The sequence below is a fragment of the Pectinophora gossypiella genome, unplaced genomic scaffold, assembly GCF_024362695.1.
Source record: "Pectinophora gossypiella unplaced genomic scaffold, ilPecGoss1.1 Pgos_69, whole genome shotgun sequence".
Classification (NCBI taxonomy): Eukaryota; Metazoa; Arthropoda; class Insecta; order Lepidoptera; family Gelechiidae; genus Pectinophora; species Pectinophora gossypiella.
In genome coordinates, this window is record NW_026063279.1 from 156,017 (window position 1) to 171,824 (window position 15,808).

Genomic DNA, 15,808 nt, shown 5'->3' on the forward strand with positions numbered 1-15,808 from the left:
GAACACCGGAGTTCACTATTACCAATGATAACGATGAGATAAAAGGCCAGCCTCTGAAACTTATGAAGATACCATATGATGAAGAAAAACGCCCTACCACTACATCTCATATTAATCTCCACTCTATTAATCTCAAGGGATTGCATGAGATAGAAGATAGGATCATGATGGAGGCTCCTCTTCAACTGGAACGAGCGCAACCAAACGCCCTGTATCACACCACCATACCCTTCTACATCGTGATATTAAGTGCAGGCGCACTCACCCTCTACATCGTGTTACGTCGCTACCGGCTATGGCATCATAAGACGATTGAGGATCCAGCATCGCCAGCCCCTGGACGACATATTTATGAAAAACCTGGAAATAAGAAACAACTTCAAACCCTGGAGAACGTCCCCGCAACATTTTCACTGAACGTACTAAAATAGTTGCTCATCTTAGGGGGGAGGTGTTACATATGCCTACTATAAGACTATTGCCGACGCAGCAAACCCTTCGTTAGCGTTAACATCTAGATTGAGGACAAGCGACGACACGTTCCGCAGACTCAATATTATTTCCCCACTATTTCGACATTTACTTTTTGATGTATAATTTTAGATTGTCACTACTTATTCTTGTATCGAACAAGTTAGGTTCTTTTAGTTTTAATTAATATAAGTTTAAATATTGTAATTTCAATTACTGAAATTAAATAGTTTTATAAATCATTTCGGTTTTTTTTCGATCCTCCGGCAGCAGCCTACGTAATTCATTAGTCCATCATGTTAGAGGACAAATAAAACAAAATGGCGGAAAAACAAGATGGTTGCCATATAAAATTTTCGTTTTTCCCGAAAATGCCTCGGGGGTGAATATGATGTATGAGGGGTTAGATCGGATCATCATGTTGAGTATGGAAATCTTTTTCGATCTTGAAAAACTGCTCCGCATCAGGGAGACACCCTACAGTCTGGTGAAACTATCGCACCTGGAACGATTCTTTTTTCACGAAACTTATTTGAATCTTGGTCAAATTCTATCGCCGGTAAAAAAAACAAAATGGTGGAAAAACAAAACGGTCGCCATACAAAATTCCAGAAAATTGTTGTTTTTCCAGAAAATTCCTCAGGGGTAAAACGTATGTATGAGGGATTTGATCGGAACGTGATGTTGAGTATTGACTGCTCGATCTTCGAAAACTGCTCTGCATCAGGGAGACACCCTACGGCCTCGCAAACCTATCGCACCTGGAACTTTTTTGTTTTCACGAGCAATCACGAGCTACTGTAATAGCGTCGATTATCACAATTTCGATGTGCTTTGACGCCTCGCTCTAGGTGCATTGGGTACCTACTGTAATTAGCGATTATCATAGTTATAAGTCGTGTGAAGGTACCCAGTTACAGTTTTCAATCATACGTCCATTTCCTTTTCGGTTGATAAGAAAATGACAGGTATAACTTCAAATAAATTTCGATAGTGTGTACTGGAATCAGCACCAACACCACATGTTATTCTTGCATATTTAGTAACTAAGTAGGTAGGTAGGTAATAGAAATATTTTATAAAATACTAATAGATGACTTTCCAGGCTATATTCTCAAAAAAAGAAATACAGATGGAGCTGTCCAGATTTAACGTGATAAATACGTAAATACTTATTTTCTCATTACTCGAATAAATAATTATTCGAATATATTATAATGCAATGGCAGTATATAAATTATCCGTAAAATTAGAAGGTTAAACGATCGCACGCACATCTATACAGAGCCATCTATCTTTGTTTGGGAAAAGTAGTCTGGAAAGTCCCTCATTGGTAGGTACCTATAGATTTTGTAATAATATTTGTCTTGTATTTAAGCCAATAAAGACTACCAAAGGATGTTTGATGTGGAAATCTGGTCTCAAAAGGTCATAAGTTCACTGTCAGTAGGTAGGTAAATAGGTACCTACATTAAAGTGCAACTAACAATTTTGATACAACAAAAACACTGATTGTGAGATCTTATCAGTTGAAGTGGTGATAAACGACGTGATTACTATTTATATTTTTCAAAATAATTTTAAAATGAAACAATTTTATTAAAAGACAATGAAAGATATATTTTTAGAAATAAGTTGTTTTATTATATATTTAAAATATCATAAGTAGGTGCAACCACACAAAATATTTCTACATTTAATTAAATAGTTGAAATAAAACAGCAACTTAACCAAGTACTCTCGGCCTCCATGGTCCAGTGGCTGACTGTTGGTTCAACACATCTGGAGGTCCTAGGTTTTAATCCACAAAAATTACTTTGTGATCCCCAGTTTGGTTAGGAGATGGCTGGCTGATCAACCGATTGCCTGAAGTAAGATAATCTATGCTTCGAATGGCATGTTAAGCTGCTGGTCCCAGTTACTACTTACTGATGTTAGTACATATAAATAAATAAATAAAATAAAAATAGCCTTTATTCACCGATGTACAGTTCTACTTTACATAGGTTTATTATATGTAGTACTTATTCTAATCAGGCTGTCCTGAGACATAGGCCTCCTCCATCAAGCGCCAATCTGCTCTACTTTGTGTGTATCGTTTCCACCCCTTAGGTAGGTCATCCTCCCATCTTTTGATTGGCCTCCCTCTTCGCCTTTTGCCTTCATGATGTTAGTACATAGTCATTACATAAATCATGTCAAGGAACTTAATATGGTAACATATTAGTAAGTAGGTATAGAATAAACTTGACAATAACATTAAAATATATGGGTTATGTGCCTAACTAGCTTATTTAACTATTTAATGATATGATAATATAAATTATAAAGTGATTTAAGCTCGTAGTTTAACAACATTTATGAACATAAATAGCTACTAACTACATACAATGCAACGGAACGGCACACTTAACACAGCTCTTATGTTCACTAGATATTAATACTTTTGAGGTGAGCTCATCCTGCAAACAACGCATACATGAGCATCCATCAGGAATCTGAAAGCAAATATGAATGTTCTTAAAAGAATAATTGTAGTTTTGATGTCTCTTGTTCACTTTTAACCTGATAAATTACCTATTTTCTCATTGCTGGGGTACATAATTATTCAAAAATGTAATGTAATGATGGAATCATCATATAATATAAAACTAATTGTTTCTTGATATTAGGATCACATTATGTATAGAATGACATTGCTACCTATATTGCTTCTCTTTATTTTGTTCAGAATAATAATAGGTGGAAGTTGTATCATCATAATATACCATCATCATTTATACCCAAAAACAAAGATAAAAGATGCATATGTCTATTATCCATGAAGTTAGAAGTTTAAACGAAGAAAAAACTTAACAATGCCATTTACCTATTGTGTTTTTGGGGAACACCGATTGGAAAGTCCCCCATTATGATTGAAACACAAAACCTTTTAAATAGCTCTTACACAATGTAAATTATAATCCTTAATACTTTATTGGGTGAATATCAAAATGTGCCATGTTTGGTGGCAAACTTTCATATTTTGTTTTTCGTGAATAATTGGGTTCCAAGATGAAAAAGGATCCTCCTCCTCCTTTTGGACAATTTATCACGAAAAAATAATATGAAAGTTCGCCACCAAACTTGGCACATTTTGATATTCACCCTATTACCTGTCTCGGAGATATTTTTGTTTTTCTATATAATGTCACTCTTCATTTCTTTCCCTAAGCTTATGGCCTGTGATTTTGTCTTCTTGTATGCCTTCCCAAAGATATTCCACAACTTATACAGACACATTGCTTCCAACTTTCGGACTGGAACATTCATCAGTAACTTTATAATAACAGTGTCATTCAGTATGATTGTATATTACTTACATTGCAATTTATCAACGAACATTATCCACAAACTGTACTGTATCCACTATACGTTGCGTTTGGTTACACTACAGTACTTACACAAACTTTTTATCATTTCGGCTTTATCCAAAACACATAATGGTTCTGGAAGTTTTACCAGTTGAATATCCACGCAAAAACGGGGAAGTAGGGCTCGACTCGATGAACTTGTAAGTTACAAATTCTAACAAAGTAAGTAGGAAAAAAGTACCTACCTAGCACAGGAAAATATCAATACAATAGAACTTCATCATTTTTTTTTTTGTTTTTGTTTTCCCCGAAGGGTAAGGCAAAGGGAACTATGCCCATACAGCCATGTCTGACGTATTTTTTTTTCTTGGTGATTAATGAAATGATGAAAGGTGATGATGATGAAACCTAAGCCCCCACACTCGGAGTAGACTCCTACTCCGAACCCCAAACGAATTAACTCAAAAGTCCGCATAAACTTTTGAGTTATGAAGCGGCTTCCCGGCACGAAGCGAAAATAGGCAGATACACTTTGTTCATTGAATACTCCAATATAATAACACTCGCGAATGTCTTCCGACTAACTTAATGCGATCATTAACCACAAAACACCACTTCGTATTAATTATTTAGATTACTCAATGAAGAAAGCAACTGTCCCGTTTCCGTTTCCCGCCGAAAAGCCAGAACTTCATCAATTGTTCACCAACAAAGGTTCACCAACGAGACAGAAAAAAATATAATTTTTTGTTTTCCCCGAAGGGTAAGGCAAAGGAAACCATGCCCATACAGCCATGTATTACATATTTTTTTTCTTGATGATAAATGAAATTATAAAAGGTGATGACGATGAATGATGAAACCTAAGCCCCCACCCTTGGAGCAGACTCCTACTCAGGAACCCTAAACGAATTAACTCAAAAGTCCGCAAATCTTTGGAGTTATGAAGCGGCTTGTTGGCACGAAGCGAAAATAGATAGATACACTTTGTTTATTGAATATTCCGATATAATAACACTGTCGCGAATGTTTTCCGACTAACTTAATGCGGTCATTAACCACAAAACACCACTTCGTATTAATTATTTATATTTAAGATTATTCAATGAAGAAAACAACTGTCCCGTTCCAGCCAAAAAGTCTAAAAAAATAAAATAAAATATATAAACCCAAAGATGTAAACCAAAGATAACTTTTTTTAGTTATTTTATCCATGGAACAGGCAAAGGGAACATAACCCATACAGCCAAATGTACTACGTTAAATTCGTGAAAAATAGGTAAACGTATTTTTTACTTTTCTTAAATCGGAAGGCAATGGTACACAGCCATATAGTTTCTACAGTTGTTATGTCTTATCCACAGGTTACGCAAACGTATTATTTATGTCATACCAACAGCTTCATCATATTAAATATTTAGATTATTCAAAACGCCCGACTGATGAAATGAAGGAACCGCAGCCCCCCAGACCTGCTTATCGTCCTCGGACCACTTGCAAGTGGTGACAAAATAAGAAAGAAAAAAGATTATTCAATGAAGAAAGCAACTTTCCCGCCAAAAACCCACGGAAAAATGAATGAAAATACTCAATCATTGTTGCTTATTTATAAAAGTTAAATGGTACTGATGTGACAAAAAAACAATTAGATTTTATATTGCTTATTTATTAATTCCATCGATATCTATGCGTCCAAGTGACGTAAAAAAGTACCTCAATATTTTTCGGTATTGGCTGTTTGAATCTGTTTTGGCAGAATTTCTTTGTTAGTCTCATGGAAAAAAAAAGTAAATTCGTACCAAAACCGTTGGCGCGAAAAAGTGACAAGCGTTTTTTCACTTGTATTTCAAGATTTCCAAAGGTAAGTCGATTTTGTTATTAATAATTTAACAATTATTTTTATATATTATGTAGGTATATAATAAGGTAATAATCTTTAAAATCGTAAAAAAGTAAGCCAAATAAACAATTATAATTGTAAGATATTTAACTTTCTGTAGGTACTGATTTTCTCTTTTTCACATAATGAAAGTGAAAACATTAAAAGGTAAGTACCTACCTACTTAAAAGCTATACATAACATAACATAAATAGCCTATATACGTCCCACTGCTGGGCACAGGCCTCCTCTCAATCAACCGGAGAGGGTATGGAGCATACTCCACCACGCTGCTCCACTGCGGGTTGCTATAAGTAATTCTTATTTTACTGTCTATCTATTAGATAAACACATATAATACAGAAGTGGTTTGTTTACAGATGAAGCGTTCAAGCGTTGAAATTCCATTGTGCTCTACAATGCTTCGCCGTCGCGTCGACGACGAGCAGCAGGCGAATGCTGTTACCTGCATCGGTGCCGGTAAGTACCTATTTAAATTTTAAGGAACTTAATGCCTAATGCACATTTTTTTATGTTACATCCATTTTAAGAAACGATCGATTGATTTTATGATGATTATAATGTCTAAAATAGCCGCTTGATATCAGCCATGGAAAAAAACTACTTAATATCAGGCATTAGGTACCTATCTACTTAAATCAATTGCATTGCCCCTACTTATGCTGACTAGAATAGGCGATAGGTAGTTAATTACTATTAATATTTTTTTAGAATTAAGTAGGTTGGTAAGTATATGAAGTAAGTTAGTTAACCTATGATAAATTTAGATAGAGATCATTGCCCCTACTTATGCTGTGTGACTAGAATAGGCGATAGGTAGTTAATTACTATTAATAATTTTTTGAATATTTAAATAAGTAGGTTGGTAGGTGTATGAAGTAAGTTAGTTAACCTATGATAAATTTAGATGGAGATCATAACACTATAGATAATAATAATAAAATTGAATCCTTTTTGAATCCTAACAATCCGAGTGTAATTCTGGTTTGACAGCAACCCATGTTGTAGCACAACAGTAACATCACTCATTAGATGACCTGTAATAAGTAGGTCTGTAACAAATTATAATACACACACAAGTTAACCTATGACCATAGTATTATTACTTATTCTGTGCTATAGCAGTCACTATCTTAATATTCTGTGTGAGAAGTTAAACCTTTCTCTAAAATCGTGAAAAAGCCAACTAAGTATGTCTGTTTTATGCGTAGAAGAAGTAGTGTATTTTATCCAAGGTGACAAGTTACTACAGATGGTTAAATACAACTATAACCAATGTTATAATAATATCATAAGATATTTTAACTATGTAACTAAGAATTATAGAAATTAGTAATTAGGTAACAAAATTATTATAAAGTTATCTACTTAATTATAACAGAGCTATTTATAATTACAAAATTATATCAAACAAGTAAGTAAGTATATAGAGATATCGAAGCTTTGAAGTATTTAGTTTATCTGAAAAATAAAGTTTGAGTGCTATAATAACAGTTGTCTACAAGAAACTTTTTTAAATTACTGTCAAAGAGTGTATGTAGGTTTGTCTATATTTTGAATTTGGTTATGGTTATGGGTATACAGGGTGTTAGTGACATCGTAACGAAAAAAAAATGGAACGCCTATTTTATTGTACTAAAAACGATGGTGGGTGTTTTTCTTGTCGCAAATGTTTAATTAAGATTTTCAATTTTTACTGTGCCGCAATGTAAGTCGAACAACGCGCCACACAGACGCTAAACTTACGCGCGGCTACGTTACGCGTGTGAGATACGATGTTGATATCTAGGTAGAAGTTTTCATTCTCTTGTATTTAGATGCTTAGTATTGGTTCAACGTTTAAAAATGTTGTTTGTTGAAGTAGAACACCTACTGCCACGATTTTTCACGCACGGTACCTACCTACCAGTTATTAAAACGTTCCTAACTTATTAACAATAAAAACCCTACTCTTGCCTTACCTTAATTGTTATTCCTTCGGATGAAGTACCTAGGTAGGTACCCTAGAACATGTCACGTCACGTAGGTATGCAACATCGCGTTTCCTCCGCGGTAGGTAGGTATCACACGCACTCACAAACACAACACCTTGCTCTTTAATAAACATCAACAATCTTCCATACTTTTGCGCAGTAAATGGTCTATGATCTATCATCATAGTCGACACTACTCATTTACAGAATGAAACAAACACTCACAAACACGAAAAAAATATCCTCGAAAAACATCACGCGATTCGGGTCAAGCTTAGTATTCGACTGAGCGGAAGCGCGCGGCGGCGTTAGCGCAAAGCATCAAAGGCGCCGACTAAGGGCGCCGACGACGCACCGGCCGCGGCCGCGTCGAGCCGACGACTAGAGAGAGAGAGAGAAGTATGTTTATGGTGCAAGTGACAGAGAAAGAAATAGTATCTGTTCGTATGCCTACTTTATTGGCGAGCGTTGCCCTTGACCCGTGCGCCGGCTATTCACCTGCGCATAGCTGAAGTTGTAGATACGTTATTATTATTATTGATGACATTGATAAAATTTAATAATTAGTAATTTTTATTTGTTTATTTTAAATGTGCGTTCTATGCAGCTTAAAACACAATATGGGACTGAAAAAAATCTATTATTTTTATGAATTTGGCGACAGGAAACTTCACTTGATACCTATCAACTCAAAGAAATACCTAGTATCTGTTCGTAATGCCTACTTTATTGGCGCGCGTTGCCCTTGATCCGTGAGGCTATTCACGTCCGAGTCAAGACAGATCAAACAAGCCCTAACTTGGAGGTCTTGCGTCCCAGGATCCTTTAATTATGTCTTAGAACCTTCTTGGCCTATGTGGTCCAGTGGTTGAGCGATGGGATGCGGAGGGTCCGGGTTCGTATTCCGGTGGGGACATATCACAAAAATCTGTTTATAAGGCCTTTGGTTGGGACGTTACAGGCTGATCACCTGATTGTCCGAAAGTAAAATGATCCGTGCTTCGGAAGGTACGTTAAGTCGTTGCTCCCGTCTACTACTCTGCGTCGAGCGGCCGTCCCGAACGGTCGTTTGTTCAGAGGTCCCGAGCTGCGCCCCGCAGCTCCCCGCGCTGCGCCCCGCAGCCCCCCGCCGCGCGCCCCGCGCCCCGTGCCGCCATTGTCTGCCGGCTACCTGCTGGCGTGACCCTGCCGCCATACATTGAGCCAACAATAGTTCTTCTCAGAACTTGCTGGCTTATCTAAGTTTCAAGGTTAAAATAACGACTGTTATTTTACAGTTGCATCGATCTTAATTTAAAACCACAGTTTCGTGGTCCTCAGTGGATACCTTGCGGTGTTAACTAAGCTGAGTGGGACGTGGCCCTGGGGCGTCCGCTTGCCTCACTTTGAGGCAGGCATATTACCCGGACGGGGCTAGAACCACCGGCCTTGGGGTCTACCCTAGTCGACTCTAGCTGTCACCCGGGGTAGAGTGACCAATCTCTACCCCTTATTCTTTTCTCTTCGTGTTTCGGGGTGTAAAAACCCTCCGCACTTAGAGCATAGGAACCCTCTTGCACAATAAGATCGGCAAAGGGATACCAGCTTAGGGCACACCATAAGCACACATCCTCTTTGTTAACCCCAACCAAAGAGGCAAAACTCACTCTCACACACCCTCGAGCAATCCCACTCGAGTTGCGAAAGTTAGCGAGCGATCGCCTCAGAGTTTCTTGCGCCGCTTATTCTCTGAGGAACGCTTTTGCGAAGCGGTAGTAATTATTCTATAGCAGATTGGCCGTCCCTTAAAAATGGCCGACAGCTCCGAGCTGTGGGCCGAAATCGGTAAACTCATTTTGACGCATATCCTAGCGGATAAAAGCAGCGCGCTTTACGCTGAGATATGCCGTTTAGTACCGCAAGTTGCGGCGTTAACTTTGCCTTCCGCGCCCCGCGTTGATAGCCCTCGTGCCGAACGCGCTTCGTCACCCAGTCTCCCCGCGACCCCCTGCCCCACCGCGTCCTTCGCGTCGTTTCCCGGCCCTGCCCGCCCCGCCGCGTCTCTTGCTTTGTCCCAATCGCGCGCGTCATCTCCTTCCCCTGCTTCCCTCCTCGCCGGTGACGATGAGGTATCGTGCGATGTTCGTATGGACGTTGCCGAGTCCGATTCGTCGTCGGAGTGTGTGGAGTCGTCCTCTTCGGAGGACATATTCACGCTCGTGGAGGGCCGTAAGGGAAAACGAGCCCGCCGTCACCGTGAATCTGAGCCTGCTAAGGTTCAGAAAACGTCCTCGGGAACGTCGATCCCCTCTTCCATCCCCGAGGTCCGTAAGGTCCCTTCCAGCCCTTCTAAGGCTGTCACTGAAGTACAAAAAGGTCCCACCCCTCCGCCCTTGTACATGAGGGACAAAAATAGGTGGAATGAAGTCTCCCTTCGGGCGAAAGAGGAGAACATCGTAATCACCAGCGCCCGCACGACCCAAGATGGGATCAAAATCCAGGTCCCGTAATCTTCTGAGCATAGAAAGCTCACTTCGATTCTAAAAGGTAGAGGAATACAATTCCATACCTACGCCCTCCCGGAGGAACGTATCCTCCGTATTATTCTAAAGGGAATCCCTAAGGAGTGGGAAACCACTCTTGTTAAGGAGGACCTTATTAAAAACGGTTTTCCGGCTCTCGAGGTGCACCGTATGCACCGCGGTCGTGGCCAAGTCCCGTACGACATGGTCACCGTTATATTAGAAAGGACGGATGAGGGCAAGAAGATCTTCAACCTGAAGACTTGTTGCGGTCTATCTGGCCTTAAAGTTGAAACTCCCCATAAGGGAGGCCCCCCAACGCAATGTCATAGATGCCAACTTTACGGGCATTCTAGTAGGCATTGTCATGCCAAGCCTAGGTGCGTAAAGTGCCTAGGTGATCACGCTACCTCGGATTGCCTTAGAGGCAAAAACGAGGTGGAACCCCCTAGCTGTGTGCTGTGTGGTCAGCAAGGTCATCCTGCGAACTATCGCGGATGCACCAAGGCTCCACGCACCCACCATAAGGTAGCTCAACGAAGGGCAGCCCGCGCTGCAGCTTCCCAACCCGGTCCCACTAAGGCCCATATGGCCCCTTCCTCGCACTCTACTCGCGATTTCCCGGCTCTGCCACTCACGCAAACCAAACTCGCGCCACAGCGTCCATCCGCATGGATTCGTCCCCCGGCAATCGTCCGACCCACAAATCCGCTCCGCGCCCAACCTAGTAGCAACTTAGGTATTCCTGCAGCCACTCTTGCGCCTCATCCGGTTCCTGCGATGGCCCCTCAGGCCTCTGCGTTTCCTGTCAACCAGTTTAGGGAATTTAGTATTCTCTTTAAGTCGGCCCTTAGTCAACTTGACAGTTTATTAGACTCCCTGTCCCAATTTAAAGCCTAATAATGGATTGTACGAATAAAAGTAGAGTCAAACCGCGTTCCCTTACAATAGGTTTTTTCAATGCTGATGGCATCTTAGGTCAACGTGCAGAGATTCACGAGTTTGTAAAACATCATCAGGTAGATATTTTATTAGTGCAGGAATCTTTCCTCAAACCCTCTAATCGCGACCCCAAGATGGCGAATTATAATTTAGTGCGAAACGACAGGATCTTTGCGCCCAAAGGGGGCACTCTCATTTATTATAGAAAGTCACTTCACTGTATACCTATAGACCCGCCTGCCCTCACTGACATTGAGGCTTCGATCTGTCGAGTGGGCATGACAGGACATCAGCCAATCACACTAGTGTCGGCTTATCTATCTCCTAATAACTCTAAGAGGTTACTTAGAAGTGACCTCGAAGCCCTCTTTAATCTCAGTAATTCAGTCATAATTGCTGGCGATCTTAACGCTAAACATCTTTCTTGGAGTTGCTTAACAACAAACACAAGAGGCAGGGTATTAGAAACTCTAGCCGAGCCCCTCTATTATGATATAATAACACCATTGCAGCCCACTAGATATCCCCCTGACTTGAACCACAGACCAGAAATACTCGACTTGGCGCTTCTAAAGAACATAAACTTACGTTTATGTTCTATAGAAGTACTACACGAGTTACAATCCGACCACCGACCTGTTATATTAAAACTAGGCTCCCGTTTAGACGCCCCTGATAATCCAGCAACCCCTAAGACAGTACTGGACTGGGAGAAGGTGGCCGAAGGCCTCCAGTCTTCTAGTTCAGTATACTTAGATAGTATCCCAGTAGAAATAGCCTCCTTAGAGGAGGCCTCGACAGCTATTAACTCCCTCACGGATCACGTGAGGTCGGTTTTGAATGAAAGTTCAAAACAGGTTCCGGAGATGGAAGACCATCGCTGGAAACTGCCTACCGATATCCGTGATCTGCTAACGGAGAAAAACGCAGCCACCCGCGCATATGATTCCAATCGCACCGAGGAATGTCGCCGTCATTTGCGTCTCTTGCAGCATACTGTAAGAAAACGTATTAATGACATGCGACAGAATCGGTGGGATAATCTTTTGAGCGGCATTGAGCCCCACCACCAGGCCATCTGGCAGCTGTCTAGGTCTCTTCAAAAGGATACGGTTGTTCCTACTCCTCCTCTCAATAGGCCTAACCAACCCCCCGCTTTTGACGATGACGAAAAAGCCGAATGCCTTGCCGACAGTCTCGAAGCCCAATGTTCGCCCAGTACTCTCCCTATCGATCGTAGGCACCTCTCGACGGTGAACTCTGAAGTTCAGCGTAGGGCTTCTGTACCTCCCACCGATCCTCCTCTTCCACAGGTTACTGAGGAAGAGGTACTAGGTATCATCAAAAGATTTCATACCCGAAAAGCCCCTGGCTCAGACGGTATCACGAATCGTGTCCTTAAAAACTTCGGTGCTCCCCTCATCTGCTTACTAACGGCAATATTCAACGTCGCCATGAGCAACTGCGTCTTTCCACAGCAGTGGAAAGAAGCAATTGTAATTGGTATACCAAAGCCTGGGAAACCTAAAAACGAACCTTCCAGTTACCGCCCTATAAGTCTCCTCAACACCATGGGGAAGATTTATGAGCGGCTCATATTTGCTAGATTACGGGACTACGCCGAATCCAATAGTCTTATTCCACCAGAGCAGTTTGGTTTTAGAACCAAACACTCCTGCGTTCAACAAGTGCACCGTATTGTTGAACATATCTCCAGTAGATTAAACTTAAAAAAACCTGTCGCTACGGGAGCGCTCTTCTTCGATGTGGCGAAAGCGTTCGACAAAGTCTGGCACAACGGCTTGATCTACAAGCTTTATTCACTGGGAGTGCCAAACCGTCTCGTGCACATCATACGAGACTTCCTCTCAAATCGAACCTTTCGCTACCGCGTAGAAGGGACGCTCTCGTCACCGCACCCGATACATGCCGGAGTCCCACAAGGCTCCGTCCTCTCCCCTTTACTATTTTCATTGTATACTAGTGACATTCCCAAATCCCCTAATACCGAATTAGCTTTATTTGCGGATGATACAGCCATCTATTCTTCGTGCCGTGGTCGAGTTATGATGACCGGAATCCTCCAACGCGCGGCCAATGCCTTGGGCAAGTGGTTTCGCAAATGGAGAATCGAGGTAAACCCGGAGAAAAGTGCAGCGGTGTACTTTTCAAAGGGCTATTATAACACGCCACGGTCACGCCGTCAACTTAAAATCATTAAGATGTTTGGCAAGCCGATCCCTTGGGAGGAGCAAGTCAAATATCTCGGCGTAGTCTTAGATAGACGTCTTACTTTCAAGGCCCATATCAAACGTGTGAGCGATCGCGCCGCGTTTGTAATGGGCCGTCTTCACTGTCTTCTTAACAAGCGAAGTAAATTGTCCCTTAGGAATAAGGTGAAAATCTACACGACTTGCATCCGTCCGATCATGACCTATGCAGGGGTAGTTTTCGCTCATGCGAGTCCCTCTCAAATCCACCGTCTACAGGTAATACAAAATCGTTTCATGCGGAAAGCCACGGGAGCTCCGTGGTTCCTTCGCAATGAAAATCTGCACATTGACCTAGGTCTGCCAACCATTGCCCAGTGGCTCAAATTAGCTTCCAAACGTTTTTTCGATTCTGCTCCGCACCACCCAAATCCCCTGGTAGTTGCGGCTTCCGAATACATCCCGCTTAGGGACGGTACTGAAAAGTATCGGCGTCCGAAGGACGTAATATACGATCCCGACGACCCGATTACTCTAGCCATAGAGGCAGCCAATCAGCTCGCGACACCAAACACTTCAGGACCCCGATACCGACCCCGCCGGCGTGGTCGACGATTTCCCTCATTCAGCGCTTATCGCTATCGACCCACTAGGGTCGATTAATTCTTTCAAATATTTTTCCTCTCAGACGACGCCCTGAGCCGAGGTTCGCGCCCAACTGGGCACCCTCAGGCCTGTTGTCTTAAACGTTGTACCGGGTGAGAGCCTTCAGCGCTCCCCATTTGTCCGGCCAAGTAGTTAATGCCATCTGCGGCAAATCTACAATAAGTCACGTCAAAAAAAAAAAAAAAAGCTCCCGTCTACTAGGTACTTATGTAAGCACGTAGCCGTTACATGAATATTGTACACAGAACAGGATAGGTTTAATTAGTTCTTTACTGATGATTTAACAATGAGATTTAAAACTACGAATAACTTAGTACTTAGTACCTCGGTACGGTACCAACATGTAACAAGAAAAATAAGATCACTCCACTCGGACAATTTTTTTCTTTGAACATGCCGACATTGCCTACGCGGCGGAGTTGCCGAACTATCGATAGGTAGATTATCAATTGTTGAACTTGAAAATTGTCTAAACTATCGAAAGTAGTGATAGTACATTTAGATCGATACTAGCGATAGTACCGATAGGTCTTGCTTTGTAACAATAATGGGTATTGATCTAAAAGATTTATTTATTTTCGATTTTTGTGTAGCGAGGTTTTGCGTAGGTACTTACATACTAAGTTGGTGGATGGTTGACATAGTAGGTAACTAATTACCTAATCTGTGGTGGTTGTGTTAGTTGGTTGTTAGTTATTCTAATGACAACAAAGAATACAATTATTTACTGTTTCAACTGTTTTAGGTAGATAATGGCCCTGATTCCTATGAGTAAATGAATGAATAACCCGGTCGAATCAAAAAGGTATCTCGCTGGTAACTTAATTCTGTCGGTTGTTTTAGATTTCTGCTTAAAATTGACGTGTATTCCATAAATTTTATGCCTGTTGATTATCCGTCCATTTAAGAATAAGAATAATAGTATTTTATGCAACAGTTGTATAAGAAGGGTCAAAAAATGCGAGTGGCGTGAGTTGCGATGTGAGCCTTGGCGAACATCGCAATAAGAGACGCCACGAGCATTTTTTGACCTAGTTATACAACGTTGCATACAATACTTTTTCTACGACGACGTAATTTTAAACGAAACACAAAAATTTTCCAATTTATTTTCCAACGCGCGGGAAAATGGCGGCAAATGTATACTTTTTTTTTATAGTATATCTATGGCACCAAACAAAGTAAAGGTGCCAGTATCCAGGTCAAAAAAAAAAAACAACAACAATGCTTTTTTGGCGACATTATAGTACAGTTACACTTTGTAAACAATGCTTTTATAGGCCATAGAGCGTACACTTTTTCAAAGAGTTTAATTATGTATGTACTTATATTAGACTTTTTGGTTATTTAAATGCCAGATTAAAGTAGAGGAGTAGAAAAAATAAATTTATAATTTACGATAGACAGAGAAAGAAATAGGATCGGTTCGTAGTGCCTATTTCGTAGGCCGCGCCGCCGGCCGCCGCGCCGCCGCCGCCGGCGTGCGGCGCGGGGCGCGCGGAGCGGGGCGTGCGGAGCGGGGCGCGCGGCGCGGTGCGTGTGGCCGTTGACCCGTTCGAGCAGCTGTTGTCTCCATTACATCGAAAATTTTCGATAATTTGTCATTATTGTTTTTTTTATTGAAATTTGGGTTCTATGCAGCTAAAAGCACAATATGGAATTGAAAATAATTAAAAACAAAACTCAAAATTTCATGAATTTTGCGACGGAAAATTCCACTAGATATTAACTCAGAATCATGGTCTGAATCATCCCTTTCAGTATTCGTTACGATGTCACTAACACCCGGTAT

General features: G+C 41.1%; 1 long non-coding RNA gene across 2 annotated transcripts; it reads right to left on the bottom strand.

Moving 5' to 3' along the window:
• Positions 1 to 2,427: 2,427 nt before the first annotated feature.
• On the bottom strand, positions 2,428 to 4,062 carry LOC126381626 (uncharacterized). 2 transcript variants are annotated; one of them, XR_007568907.1, is made up of 3 exons: positions 3,915 to 4,062; positions 3,627 to 3,770; positions 2,428 to 2,969 (listed from the first exon to the last, which is right to left on the bottom strand). It is a non-coding gene; the product is annotated as an uncharacterized LOC126381626 (long non-coding RNA). The 2 variants fall into 2 exon arrangements; XR_007568906.1 differs by lacking the exon at positions 3,915 to 4,062 and having other exon boundaries at positions 3,627 to 3,825.
• Between the last annotated feature and the right edge of the window lie 11,746 nt (positions 4,063 to 15,808).